Genomic DNA, 14,757 nt, shown 5'->3' on the forward strand with positions numbered 1-14,757 from the left:
TAACATCTGGAGGGCCACAGGATGCCTCAGCCCTGATCTACAACCTGGTAGATAAATGTTTGCTGCCCCACAGAAAATAATTCCGGTACCTTGGATTTAGCTGTAGCTGTAGCTGATCGGGGAGTAAAGGTGGGGGGGAGGAGTAGCACATCATCCCAAACACAAGAGGGTGGCAGCAGAGGTTCATTACCTTTACAACTCAGTTTCTAATTCCATGCAAAAATAAATAAGTTGTGCCACTTCTATATTGAATTTATAAACATTTTAAAAATTACACTTACCATCATGAACAAAAATCACCATTAATGCATAATAAAATGGACATCTGGGGGGGTGGGGCATACACTTAGCCTGCAATTGTAATTCTACCTACCTGGTAATAAACCCAATTTAATTCAATGAGACTTACTTCTGAGTAGACTTGGTTAGGATTGTAATTTTAGGAGGACTTGACTGGCCTGTTTGTGCAGATGGGGGAGCAGGGGCACAAATGGTCTGGGAACTGTCTGTTGAATTTGGTTCTCTGAACAAAAGTTTGCTTTCCCTTTACCCGGAGGAAAATTGCTACTCTCCACTGCTTTTCAAAACGTATTAACTTTACCTGCACGTCAGTGACTCAGACCCTGGCTGGTCCCTGAATTATTACCGTGAGATGAAACATTTCTTTAACAAAACCGAGGCCTTTAATATCTCCCCATCTCTGTTATTAGATGGACAAATGAATTTCGCTTTGAACATAACATGCGGCATTGTCTGAAAATTGCCGGTATGAACTGAAGTTGGCAGGTATTTTCTTGCTCCCCTCGTCAGTGATTGTCATTTATTATATGTTGCACCTTTCTCTGTCAAACGTTGCGGGCGCGTGATATTGATTTGTGTCTGCTTGCCAAGCAAAGGTCACTTTGATCAACATACTACAAAACCAGAAAAAGTAGGGTTCTGACATTTCATTACCTGGGAGAGGGAGAAAAAAACAAGAGGCCTAAAATAAATAAGAATATGTTTGAGAATCGAACACTTTAATATCGTGGTGGGGAGTTACTATAATTAACACAAGGACCACTCTAGTAAGGTTAAAGTAGGGGTGGATTGACATGCAAGACTGTTGTGTATGAGACCAGTACTGTAATAATGTATCTGTGATCTTGAAGAGGAGAGGCATTTGTGTGTGTTTTTTAAAAAAATACATCAGTTTCTGGAACGTGAGGTGTTTGACTTATGATAGATACAACTTGAGCAACACTTTTGATGAGTTTGGTGGATTCTTTGCAGGTTGGGTTGTGGGGATTAAAGGGGCTGCAGGGGTTCAGAAAGACACAGACATTTTAAAGAAGTTAAAGCCATTGCAGGAAGTTTCAATGTAAAAGAGGCTAGCACCAGGGTATTTTCAAGATCACCTTGTACTGGGCTCAGTTCAAGGTTCTGGTATTGGTGTACAAAGCTCAACACAGTTTGGGACCAGGATACCTAACAGAGTTCCACATCGCCTAGATAAAGCAACTAATCGCAGGAGAGGGCAACCTGCAATTCCCATATTTTCAGGAAGTCCATTCCACACAATTTGAGAAAGGTCACACGGCCTGCCTTTCACCCCTTAAAGTAGTCTGCTGCCCTCAAGTATGGTGGAGGACCTTGGCCCATTAACAGTGTTGATGTTACGTTCAACTGCCCGTCTACTCAGCTTCTATGCATGGATAAAAGGGAGGTGCACCTCTTCCTCCGCCATAGGTGCCAACTCCTAAGGGCTGAGGTTCTTTTGTGCCCCCGCCATGCTGGCCCCCTCAATGTTCAGAGGGCATTTGGCTCTACCTCCTGGTTCCTCATGACATTGCGTGCACAACATCAGGATGCCGCGTTGGGCCCCCTCAATCATCCAGAGAAGATGGCGCCTCTGTCCTTCACCTCCAGTGGCACAATGTCTTTGGCTGGCCCTTAGAGAAGCTTTGCCACCTTCCCCACTTAAGAAGAGCCATGGCTCAATGGTGGAGCATCTGCTTTGCATGCAGAAGGTCCCAGGTTCAACCCCTGGCATCTCCAGATAGGGCCAGGTATCTGAAATCCTGGAGAGCCACTGCTGGTCAGCATAGACAATACTGAGCTAGATGGAGCAATGGTCTGGCTCAGCATAAGGCAGCTTCCTATGCTCTGATACCTGCTGGGTTCTCACACCATGGAAGGCCACAGTTGATGACATGGTACTCAGGTTTGCCTTATTCTGCTGCTTATTGGCTTGGGAAATATATTTCAGGAAAATAGATTCCGGAGTCCGGGGCTTTGCTCTACAAAAACAAAACAAAACCCCTGTGTGTTTTAAATTTCTCTTGAGTAAAGTTTGAGCAAGGGGTGGGTCATAACACATCATCCGTTTGCTACAAGGACTATCAACCTTCCCAACTGGCAAATGGTTAACGGTAAGCAACAGATTTATAACCTGACATAATTAATTGCCGAGATAGTGACATTTCCCATATTATAGACAATTGTGAATTATGAGCCCAGCTGTTAGCCTTCTCATTCGCTGAAATCGGTTGATATATATGTTTATTCGAGGTCAGCTCGGCCTCATCCATTAGAAATATTGTTTTTTCTAAACATTACATTGATTTAATTTAACTCTAATCAATTTAAAATGGTTCTGACAATTAACAAAAGCTTCAAATATGACCTTAAAGTAATAGGATTCATTAGCTATGTTTAGGATTAAACTTATCCTAATAGGGCCATTTTTCTTCCAGAGACTGACCGGTGGTCAGTCAAAATGAAATCAATTATTATAAATTATACAGTTTAAGTTGATTATGTAGTGCCTGCTAATTTGTATAAATAAGGACGTCAAACAATAGGAGCCATTTATTAATAACTCTTTCTGTCTGTCCTGGGGGCCCCTATCATACATGCTGGTACAGCTGCAGGGTCATCTGTTAACTATGAAGTGTTATATTCGCTGCTGCCAGACATGCATGCTAATTAAACCCATAATTAATTGTAACAGTTATAGTTAAAGTCAAAATGCTGACAGCATTTCTTGCCCTATTATTCATGGTAATCAACTGAATCAAAGAGAATCTAATCAACAATTCATATGCTAGCCAGGGGATCAGAATACGGGAACAGCCCCAAAGGCAGCTGGTACCCACAGGTCTTGGGACACAATAAGAAACATAAACCTCTCAAATTGCAACACGCCAACATGAACTCGTCTCCATTGTCTTGCAGTGCAAACGCAAGTGTAAGTCATATTTAAGGATTCAAAGGCTTGGCCCACATGTAGAAAGAGCATCACATCTTGACATGCCAATAGATGCAGATAAATAAGTAAAGTAACAAATGGCTGGTTGGCTGCAAGGCCTGCAACTGAGAACTCTAGGGCTTAAAGAAGGAAAAGCATGCCGCTAGCAGCAAGCACATCACTAGTAGCGATGTTTAGAAAACTAAGGGCACTTTCAGACTGTTACTTTTTTGCAGGTGGAATCCAATGCCCAGCTGGGAAATTCAGGGCAACAAAACCCACTTCCAAAAATAATCTGAGATTTGGCAGTCACAAAAGTGATGACGAAATGCACTGGGCAATGTGGGATGGCAATTGATAGTTGCAAAGTTGTGTAATCTTTTCACAAGCAAATCAGGGTAAGTGCTAAATAGTCATTTGGAAATAACTTAAGTCATTTGTTTCAAAACTGGTATCTTTACGTACATTTGTTTGTTCCTGGATTGTTGCAAGACAACCTCCCAGAAGATAGTAGTCCCAAAGTTGGGAGACTGGAGCAGGCCAGAAGGCCACCTGGTTCAGTGTTTCAGCACCTTTTATAGGGTTACCAAAGATGTTAAGCCCCAAAGCTCATACCAACATCTTACTAGCAAAATGCCCATCTTCAAAGTGAGGAGGGGAGGATGGAACAGTCCATTTCCAGTCCATTCACTTTGCAGGGGTCCACTCATACACCTGAGTGCTGATTTGCTTAATGCCTTTGTGAGCTACTTTGAGCCTAGTTTGGAAAGGCAGAATATGAATGAAGAGGAAAATCAGTTGAGCATGTGCTCTTCCTTTAGAAGATATTCTCCTAGAAGCAACTCTCCTAGAGGCAACTATAGGTGGCCAGTTACAGGTTTGAGGGAAGTTTTCTATTGTAGTCAGTTGAACACATGTGCTTGGTTGCAGTGAGCGGCCAGTTTCTTCTGTTTGCAAATATGTCCATTGGCGCTCAAAAGGTTGGCAACTCTTGTGCTAGGAGGTGTAGGATCCCACAAACGGGCTCTGTTCCCAGTCTCTATGCACCAGGCACAATCTCACTACCGGGGACCATGAACTCACACAGCTCCCAATGTGGAATACAACCCATCTCAAGTCATGCCTTCAGCTCCAAGCATTCAGTAGAGGACCAGGACATTTGGAGCAGGGCCCAGCCAATGCAATCTCCTCCTCTTCCTCCAGACCTCGACCAAATACATGGAACTGGAGATGCAAACCTTGGACTTCAGCCATTGGCTGTTGAAAGCACCGCCCATTTTCAAACACCTCACTCACAGGAAGGTGATCGCCTCGATCAGCACACCTACAGCCAGTCGAACCAGGTGACCCATCCTTTTCATTCATTCATCTGTTTGACACCATCCGTTAGAAACAAGAGAAACCACACAGTCGTTAGTTCTCGAGCGCCTCACATTGCAATTCTTAAGAAATAATAACCAACTTTTAGCGGCGGTTCCCCCTTTGTTCCTCCCCCGCCCCACCAGCCCGGTTATTGAGCTGAAGTTAATGGCTGGCTCAAAAGTATGTCAACACAACAGCTGGAGAGCAACACTTCCTTGTAGCTTTATGTGACAGCATATGCCAGCCACTCAGGACATGTGATAATTCAAACTGGGGCTGATACTACAATAGCAGATGGGCTGCAGCATTGTTATTCTCACTCTAGCTCCCAGCCCTTGAGGGATCACTAAATAAAATCAAAGCAGATGGACCATTACAAGCTCATTCGTGTCCGACTACAAGCACCTCTACCTCCCAGTCGTGATATACGGCAGCTTGGCATAAAATGACACGGCTGGGTAACATGACCTAATGAAAATAGCATCCGACTTGGCAAGTGAGGAATGAGGGTAAAGAAATATGCACAGATCTATTTATCATAGTTCTCTTTACTTTGTACCGAGGGCGGCTTCCGCCTCCCCTTCCCCCGCGTAATGGTTTCATTCCTCTGCACCTGATGCGCTCTGCCTCGAAATTCCATCACAGTCCAGATTTAGATGTGCTGCAGAACAATGTGGTAGAGTGCTGGGGATGGAGAGGAGGCTGTACCACTTCAGGATGGCAGGTGGTGGTAGTGGCACCATTTTCGAATGCTTAAAAACAACAACAACAACTCAATGGAGGTAGGAAATTAGCACATTAGAGATTAGCACATCCTTCCTGAAGTGCTCCCCACCCCAACCTGATGTGGAAGATTAAAAAAAATAGTATTTCCCTACTTGCAGTCTGAAATGGTACGGCCTGCTGTACAAACTGAGGACTCTACCATCTCACTCTGCTGCTGAGACAGTCCCAGCCAGAGAGTACAGATGTGGGGCAGAAGTTCCATCAGAGTTCTAAACTGGGCTAAAACTGTACTCAGCATCTCACTTATTTTTTTCCCCTTAGCATCCTTACGCACATCTTGAAAGCAGATACAGCACAATGGCCAAGGCTGCAATTCTAAGCACATTTATGACGGAACGCACTGAAGCCAGTGGAAGCTCTGGGCAAACATGAGTGAGAGCCAGGATTTCTCTAGTGCAAATCTCTGCTAGGGAAGCCACAACGTTCGGCTTCACTTTTCCTCTCCCCCTCCCTTAGAACAGGGTTAGACCTAACGGGCTTAAGTGTAGATGTTGGCTGAAACTTAGGAAAAACTAGTTTTGTACAAATTTGTGTACACCATTCCTGCCCTTCAGGCACACAGCTGCTGATTTTGCAACTCTCTCATTCTTCAGAAGGCTCTTGTTTTCAGATATGTATTATGTTTTATAGCTGTGCTTGAGATGGGTAGGCAATGCATTATGAGGCTCTGTATTTCAGAAGGGTTTGAGTTGTGGAGGTTATTGCTGGGTTGACAATGTGCATGGTTTGATATGTGGCTCAGCATGTATTGCTCATTATGGATGATGTATCATTATGCATTATCTATTACCATGTATGGCTTATTTTTTTGAATCATATTATATCCATAGAATTATTTTGCGTTTTTTTGCATTGCATTACATAATTATGTCACATTGTTTATTATGGTCTACGTTGTAAGCTGCCCCATGGTCTCCTGACAAAGGGCAGGATGTAAAGTTTAAAAATATGTAACTACATTTCTTTTCTTTTTCCATTTTCTCCACCTGCATTCTCAAGCAATTCCTTCCAACATTGCTTGCAAGAACTTGAATTCATATTGCCCCACATTTTCATACATGTAATGATCTGTTTTTGGGTTCTCATTTTGTTTTGGTTTTTATATTTAGTTTAAAAATTTTGTAAGTCAATTTAGGTGACTTTTTTTAGAAGGGGGAAGCAGGGAAGCAACTAATACATGTGAATAAATAAATAATTCCATTGCTGTCGTCTTTCCTAGTCTTGATACCATTCACTAGTCCAGCCTGTCACCACAACTGCTGTACAAGAATGGAGTTATGCAAATCTACTAACGTGAGTTGGGTGGAAGACTCTGAGGGAATAACTCACTCCAAGGGATCTGCCTTTTGAAGGCAATCAATTACCAATTCCTGCATCTTGATTATTCAGGGAGAAAAGAAAGCGTGGAAGAACCGATATGGATGCGATAATGTGGCCTGGAGAAGAGTATTATGGGTAGCACCCATATGACATGCGAGTTCATTTACATGTACAACAGCTGCTTGGCTTCGCCGTCCTTGAGAGATCATCACCTGGCTTGCAAGAAGGGGGTAGGGAGGAAGAGTTTATCCACCTTTGGGCATATTGCTCTGCATTGATTAATAGCTGCTGCTGCCCATATCATTATACATTTAAATGCAGCATTATGCGCCACTTATTCACTAATTTATTGTAATTGAGAGCTGGGAATAGAAGTACCTTTGCAAATTGCTTCCATAGGCTTGAGATCAAAACAGCACAGAGAATCCAGTCGATGATAGGAATGTGAGTCCAAATAGCCGGCATAAGTGTCTTTTATACAGCTAAAGCCAGTGCTTCAAATGGAGATGGGGGAGGGCTGTAGCTCAGTGGCAGAGAATCTGCTTTGCATGCAGAAGATCCCAGGTTCAATACCCAACATCTCCAAGAAAAGCTGTCTGAAACTGTGCAGAGTCCCTGCTAGATACTTTAGACAAGGGATGGGGAATCTCAGGCTCAGGGGCCAAATGATTCTCTTCAGGTCTCTCTATTAGGCCTTTGAGATTCACTTCAGGACACCCCTTCCCCTTCTTACTGGCCTCACTTCACATCCTCCATGAGTGCATTTGTGAGACACTCACAACTTTGATAATGCCCCTTTCACACCTGGATGGAGGATGGAGAGAGATAGGGGTGGACCAAGACATTTTGGCACAGCGTGTTCTCCTTCATGGAGAGCACGTGTTGCGGTGGGGGCTGCCAGGACACTCCAAAGTTGGGGGGCGGGCTAATTGATCGTTGGCCACTGATGCGATTGGGGCTTCCCTTGTTGTTGGGAAGAAGTTAATGTTGCCATTTATTGATTGACAGCCAGAAATAGTAAAACTCCTTGCACGAGGCTAGGGCTTTCTCTTTTCGCCAGTGCATTGGATTGCCCGTCCCTCCCTCCCTAGAATAGGGTTGTTTGCTTTGACCTTGCTATGCCTGTCATGGGGTCGTCTGCTTTGGAGCGGGGGCCTGGTAGGAATTTTGTCCATCTGGCTGATTGGCTGGGGCCATTTGGTTTTTGCCTACTGCGTAGCAAATCGTCACAACTTGTAAGGTTTGCGGTTAGGCATTGGTTTATGGTTTGGTTGGTTGAGGGGCATGGATTGGCTGTGCCTGCCCCTCTAATGCTGCTGCAAGGGATTCCGTTAAAGGAATTGGGAGCTAACTATTGCTTGTCCACTCTGTCAAGGGGGCTCGGGCCATAGCAATGAGCTCCTGGTTGCATTTGGGGTGAGGGCAGGTTCCCTGCTCCGCGTAACCCCCAAGTGTATTCCCCCATTCTGACTTTCGCATCGTGCGGAATGCAACACAACCTCGAGCCCTCCAGATATTTAGGACTACAACTCCCACCAGCCCCAGCCATCATGTCCAATGGCATAGGTTCCAACACTTTGAAGCCAAAATCTGAGACACCATGTTCCCCCTTTTCATTTTTTTATTATTTTTTATTATTTTTTAATTAGTTTTGCATAAAGGTTATACACCATAAACACAACATTTTCACACATTAAAAAGGGGGTTCTTTCAAACCTTGAGACCTCCTTCCTTCCCTCCACGGGTTCCAATTCTAAATTTTATGTTTCCGCTTTTCTATCTCAAGAGCATAGTGGCCATTTTGGTTGCCGTGATCTCATGCGATTTCACACCACAGCGCCCCCCCCGCCCCCAGTATTTTTTCAAGCGCAGCACCTGGGATTGAACCTGAGAGTTTATGCATGCAGAGCAGATGCTCTCCCCCAAAAGCAAGAGCAATATATAACAGCAGAAAATGGTGCAGAGCATCAACCCCAAGGTAGCTTTTTGCGATACATTTGGGTAAGTTAAGGCTCCCATCTGCCAGCTCATTTACAAGAAGACCTTGCACATGTAAATCTACGTTTATGTAGTTTCTGCCTTCTTAAATTTACTCACCTTTAATTTCCATACAGATGGAACTTTGGTCAAAAATTTATTTGAGAAGTCACCTTACACCAAACCAAGCTGTTGGTCGATCTAGCAAGGTATGATCCACTCTGACTGACAGCAGTCTTGACGTATCTGCTACATGAGAGACTGCCTCACCCCTTTCACACCCAATGCATCCTGCAGGCGTCTGTCTCCTTGCAGTCCCCCAAATACCAGAAGGCCACTTCACAGCAACTCAGAGCAGGGCTTTCAGTGCACCCTGCCTCAGCATCCCTGCTGAGCTAGGACTGGTACTCACTACTTCTGCTTACAGCAAATAATTGGAAGATATTCTTGTTTCGACAATTTCCTAGCTCAATAATTTTTATTTTATTTTTAAGTATCTGGCCTGTGTGCTTATTTGTATTGTTTTCCAAACCACCTTTAGTTGTTTCTGCATTGCTTCTAAACCATTTTTAAATGGTTTTCATTGTATGACTGCAAATCCCCTTGAGCATTATGAAAAAGGTAATTCATAGATTCATAAGAAGGTAGAATAATAGAATGATCTTCCTTGATCCTTTTAAAAACTGGAGATGTCAGGGGCTGGAAACTACCAAGGAGACCCAGTTCATTAAGCACAGTCTCTCTCCTGAGGTGCCGTGATCACCCAAGGTCCCAGTTCCAGCTCTGGACCACACTAGAGGCAGCTTGAAGATGGGTGCTGGTCCTTCTGCTTAGAACAGGCATAGGCAAACTCCAGCCCTCCAGATGTTTGGGACTACAATTCCCATCATCCCTAGGTAACAGGACCAGTGGTCAGGGATGATGGGAATTGTGGTCCCAAACAACTGGAGGGCCGGAGTTTGCCTATGCCTGACTAAGAAGGCATGTGCTCCACCTCTGAGTTTTGTTATTCATTATATATAAACAATACAGCCAGGGCCCATGCATTGCAAAAGCTGTGGCTACCCCATTCAGCTGCTAGTCTTCTTATGCAGACACAGTGTGGTGGGGTCTGGGTAAGGTTCAGGCCCAGGTGCCCCCAAGGTGGTGGCTGGTCTTTTCAGATGTGTGATGTGGACATTTACAAAGACATGAAGTTAGTCTATCTGGCCTAGACCAGACCCTCTAGGTATCCTGATTTTCCAGTGATGCCTGTGATTTAGGGAAGCCATCCTGGTTTCTGATTTGATTCCAGAATGTCCCACTTTTCCTTAGGATGTCCCTATTTTCATTGGAGAAATACTGGAGGGTAATGAGTTATCTAACCCCCAAGCTGTTTGAAGGCAATCCTGTATAGGGAAGTTTTTATATTTAATGTTTTATTATGTTTTTATATGCGTTATATATGTTGGAAGCTGCCCAGAGTGGCTGAGGCAACCCAGTAAGATGTGTGGGGTATATAGTAAAATTATCATTATGGAATGGGACGTCCCTATTTTCAGCAGAAAAATGTTGGAGGGTATGGTAGACGCAACTGCAGTTAGCAAGAGTGTGCCATGATTTCTAGTAGAGGGCTGTCCCTGCTCCACCAGGGAATAAACCTAGGAATTCTGCATGCAGCACACTTGAGTGAGTTCCTTCCTCCTGCTTCCTAACAGATTAAACCAGGGATAGCCAATTAGGAACCCTCCAGATGTTGCTGGACTACATCTCCCATGAGGCTATGGCAGCATTGGTCAGGGATGGTGGGAGCTGTAGGCTTAGAAGATCTAGACAGCATCATCTTGGCTAGCCTTGCATTAAAGGCATACAACCCTGATTACATCAGGCCACAAAAGAATGGAAAACCTGTTATACAAACCATGCAAAAATAGAAAACCTATTTTCCTGGCAGAGTAGCCCTGCTTTTTAAAAGGTGCATCACAGACAGAAGTTCAACAGGCACCCCTCTCAGTAGGAACATGCAATAATGGAAGAGCTACACAAAAAAGGCATGACTGTCAAATAATTGCACGAAAATCAATATTATCACAGCAGGTACAAATGAGGTTCGATGTGTGGCCATCGAGAGTCACCACTGCTGCAACTTCATTATAGGCCCGTTGTTGTTTTCACGACCAAGACCGCATATCTTCAGCCTTCTGTTTCAATAAAATGATTTCCCTTTCAATTTGGGCTAATACTCTTTCAGCTCTACTGTAATTGGCTATGAATTGAATTGACACACGCTCTGCTCATTAATATACACTAGGTTTTAATTACTTCTATACTCAGAGGTTCATAAATGATCATCTCACACAACCCTCATAGCTTGCCTGACAGCAGGTCTGAGAAACCTTTAGCCCTCTAGACGTTACTGAACTACAACTCCCATCAACCCCAGTAAGGGTGGCCAACTGCAACTTTTGGAAGGTCAAAGGCTCCCCACACTTGCATTTACAGAGACTGTGTCTGAGGACCAATCCATGCACTGTAAGCTTCCAGTTTGCTTCACAGATGTGCAGCAGTCAACACAAAAAATAGGGCAGGCACAATTGTCATTAAAAAAGAAGGAAGGTGTCATCAAAAAAAAGATTGAGTGAACATAGGACATAGCCTTATTCTGAGTCAGACCACTGGTCCATCTAGCTCAGTATTGTCTACACTGACTGGCAGCAGCTCTCCAGGATTTCAGGCGGAGTTCTCTCCCAGCCCTATCTGGAGATGCCAGGAATTGAACCTGGGTCCTTCTGAGTGCAGAGCTGATGCTCTACTACTGAGCTATGGCTCTTCCCTGAGAGATGACCAAAACAGATCCAAGTTCGGAAAGAAAGCGGAAGGAAGAAGATGCAGCAGCTGCAACCTGATACAGCTCTTCCTCTTCTTCTTGAAGAATGGGGTGGGCACAGCTCCTCACACAGGAAACGACTTGAGTCGCAGGACTAGGCAAGCAGTCAGGCACTCCTTTGAGTGGGCTGGGCCTGTGAAGTTTGTTGGTGTCCGCAGTACCAGTTCAGTTTCTTACTCCCAGTCACCACCCCTAAAGGGGAAGGTTCCTCACAGATAGGAGCCAGCGCTGCCTCTACTGTAGGAGATGCCTGACCAGGGGCGGGGGTCCAATAACAAAGGGGCAGAACACCTTGTGGTCCCTCCCCTTGATCACTGGCTTTCTCCTCCAGCTCTGATGTTTCCTGAAGGCCTGATTTCACCTCCCCAACCTTCTCCATGTCTATCCAGTCCCAAATTCCACAATCTCCTCCCACACCTCTTCAGGATCTGACCTTTCTCTCCAGGACATCTCTGCAGGACTCATGACAACCTCTGCCTGGAGAACAACCACAAACAAGAGCATCCAGTGGAGCAAATGTCCGATCCAGCATGAAGCGACTTCAGGTCCTTACCCTCATCTTGAGCAAGCTCCCTCCCTCCCTCCCCTTTGCTACTTCTTCAAAGCCCTTCTTCTGGCTAATTAGCCAACTTTCTCCAGTCTTAAGGAGGAGAATCACTGCCAGCTGGCTAGCATCCCAGCGCTCCTGTCTGCCAGACACTCGGAGAGCAAGCAAATGTTTCTGTCAATGTCCATTGAGCAGGGGACACAGAGCGCCCAGTGAGCCTGGGCCTGCCAATGACTGCAGAGCCTCGGAATACTTCCATAACTGGGTCCGCAGAAACCAAAATGCTAAGCTGCAAGACGGGCTCAGTATTTTCTTTGCTGCCAAAGACAGATTAAAATCCACCACAATGAAGAGAGAGACTCAAATATATACAAGCGGCTTCTGTATTACACTAAAGGCATAATCAGCTGCATGAACTTGAGACTCTTTGGATTATTGATAAACAGCCAGTTTCTGCATAGTCGGTGGTTCACAGCATTTGTGGTATTTGGGATTTTGTATTGGTTTGGGAGGAAATGCTGTTTATTTAAAGCAAACCTATACAGAATCCCAAACAATGAATGCTACAAAGCACCAGCTACGGATCGCCGGTACAAGTCTGTTGCAGTAATGAGTCTCTTTCAAGTTCATGCAACTGATGGTTGGGTTCCAATTCCTTAGGGAAAATCTATCAGGTGCCAGCTTCCAAAAATAATTGTCTCTAGTCTGGCCAAGGGGGTTGTTTAAATAGTGCTGCCTGAAAAGTCAGTCATCACTCTGCAAGACTCCCCCCCCCCCAAAAAAAAAGCCTGTGGAGCAAAAACCAATTTTAAGGTAGGTTAGGTTGCATTTTATATAGAAACACAGCTGGTAACAATAAACCAGTTTTTCATAAAGGCAATAGCAGGTTTGAAGCCCATCCACACAGGATTTTTGTTGTTTGGAAAGTTTCTCCTGCCCCACAAATCAAAATTCGCTCTCTATTGCTGGGTGTGGGAAGGTGCAGCAGTGGTCCTTCGGCCTGCTGCTCCTATGCTTGAACATGGTGGTAAAATTCCCCCACTGCCGCACTAAGTCACCTTAGGGAGACTCTAGCCTCCTCTTCCCCGCTCTTTGAGGGTCCCTGGCACACGGCAGAAGAGAATGGGTGAATGTACCTGTAAATCTACTCTTGTTAACATTTTGCTTTGTCACTGCGGGACTTGTTAAGGAAAAACAATGTCCCTATACTCCTGTTTAAAGAATTGTTTGAAACCTGCAGCTGGCCTGAAGCCCAACTCAATATAGCTCACATCAAAATGATTCCCACCCCCACCCCAAATTGGCCTATTTTAAATAATCACAGAGTTCAAAAGCTAGCCGATGCTTTTCTAGGATCTCTTAGAAAGAAAACAAAACAACCCAGGAAATTTCTGAAGTTGAGCCAAGTAATGGCATTTGTGAGGGGTAGGGTAGAGTTGTAAACAGCCAATATTTGGGACTCCCATCCCTGTGTTTTGAAATACAAGAGATCCAGCGGGAATTATGGGGTGTTGGTCCTCCTATCTTTGTTCAGCTGCTGTTGACCAAAATGCAGTAAGAGGTCCATGGAATAGTGAAAAGAACATTAGGTCTGGATGAAGCCATTTCAGGCTCAAACAAGGTCCTACAAAACTCATGGGATAGTTTTGCACAAGCCAAGAAGGAGAATGCCTTACCAAAAAAAATGTAATACCTCTTCAGTTCATCCCATTTTCAAGACATTAAAAATCAGCATGAAAAATTCACAACTACTTTTGTGCACATCTCTCCTAATACTGTATGCTCATTTAAGCATTTGTGCACCTTTCTAGGGCATATTTATATATGTTATTCTAAAAAAAAAAACACCCACATTTTTGCACACACTCCCCTCCCCCACTATACATACACATTCCCCCCTCCCCACCCCCACCCCACATTTTATGGTCTGAGAACTACATTTCAAAATCCAGAGGAGCTTAGGTAGTTTTCTCAATTGTGCCAATTAATCAATCTGTTGGTGGGCAATAGAGAAAATCCCTGGGTGGAGATGGAACCGTCAAGTTCAAAGGATGCCCGTCTGCAGATGCAAGCTTTGCTTCCCACAAGCTCCCGCGCAAAACTGCAAAACTCTGCAATACTCTGTAAACCACATTCAAGGTATGGGAAGCACGGTGATCCAGATTAATCCCAAGTACATCCCGCCCCTCCATGCCCATATTAAATCATCCATGTTTCAACAAGAGGTGGGGAGTTGGATCCAGCTGACAGGCCAGATCCTCCTGTTCTCTGACTCTTGGATTCAGCCACCTGTCAATCACCTGAGAGCATCAGAACGTCAGGTGAAGCATCCACTAGCCCATGTGGCAACCTTTCCCTGTCAGACTTGCTGCAAGCATTGTTCAGCGCTTATAGCAAGTTTCATGCTTTAGGCAGGAACTGGGTTGTGCTACAGAGGTCCGCTAGAGTTATGCATCCAGTTTATGCCCCTGAACCCTGGTTCAAGAAGTGGACTGCACATGGATCTACTTAAGGCCTGTGGTTTGATACCGCGCTTCTATCGCTCTGTCTCTCTGCACAACTGTTATGAAGATAATATGAGCTAGCCCCCCACCCCCATTCCACTAAACCACCCTATGCTCCCGGGTAGGAAAGCGTGGGATTAAAATGTGATTAACTCATACACATTAA

Source organism: Podarcis erhardii (assembly GCF_964252035.2).
Source record: "Podarcis erhardii genome assembly, chromosome: 7".
NCBI classification, from domain to species: Eukaryota; Metazoa; Chordata; class Lepidosauria; order Squamata; family Lacertidae; genus Podarcis; species Podarcis erhardii.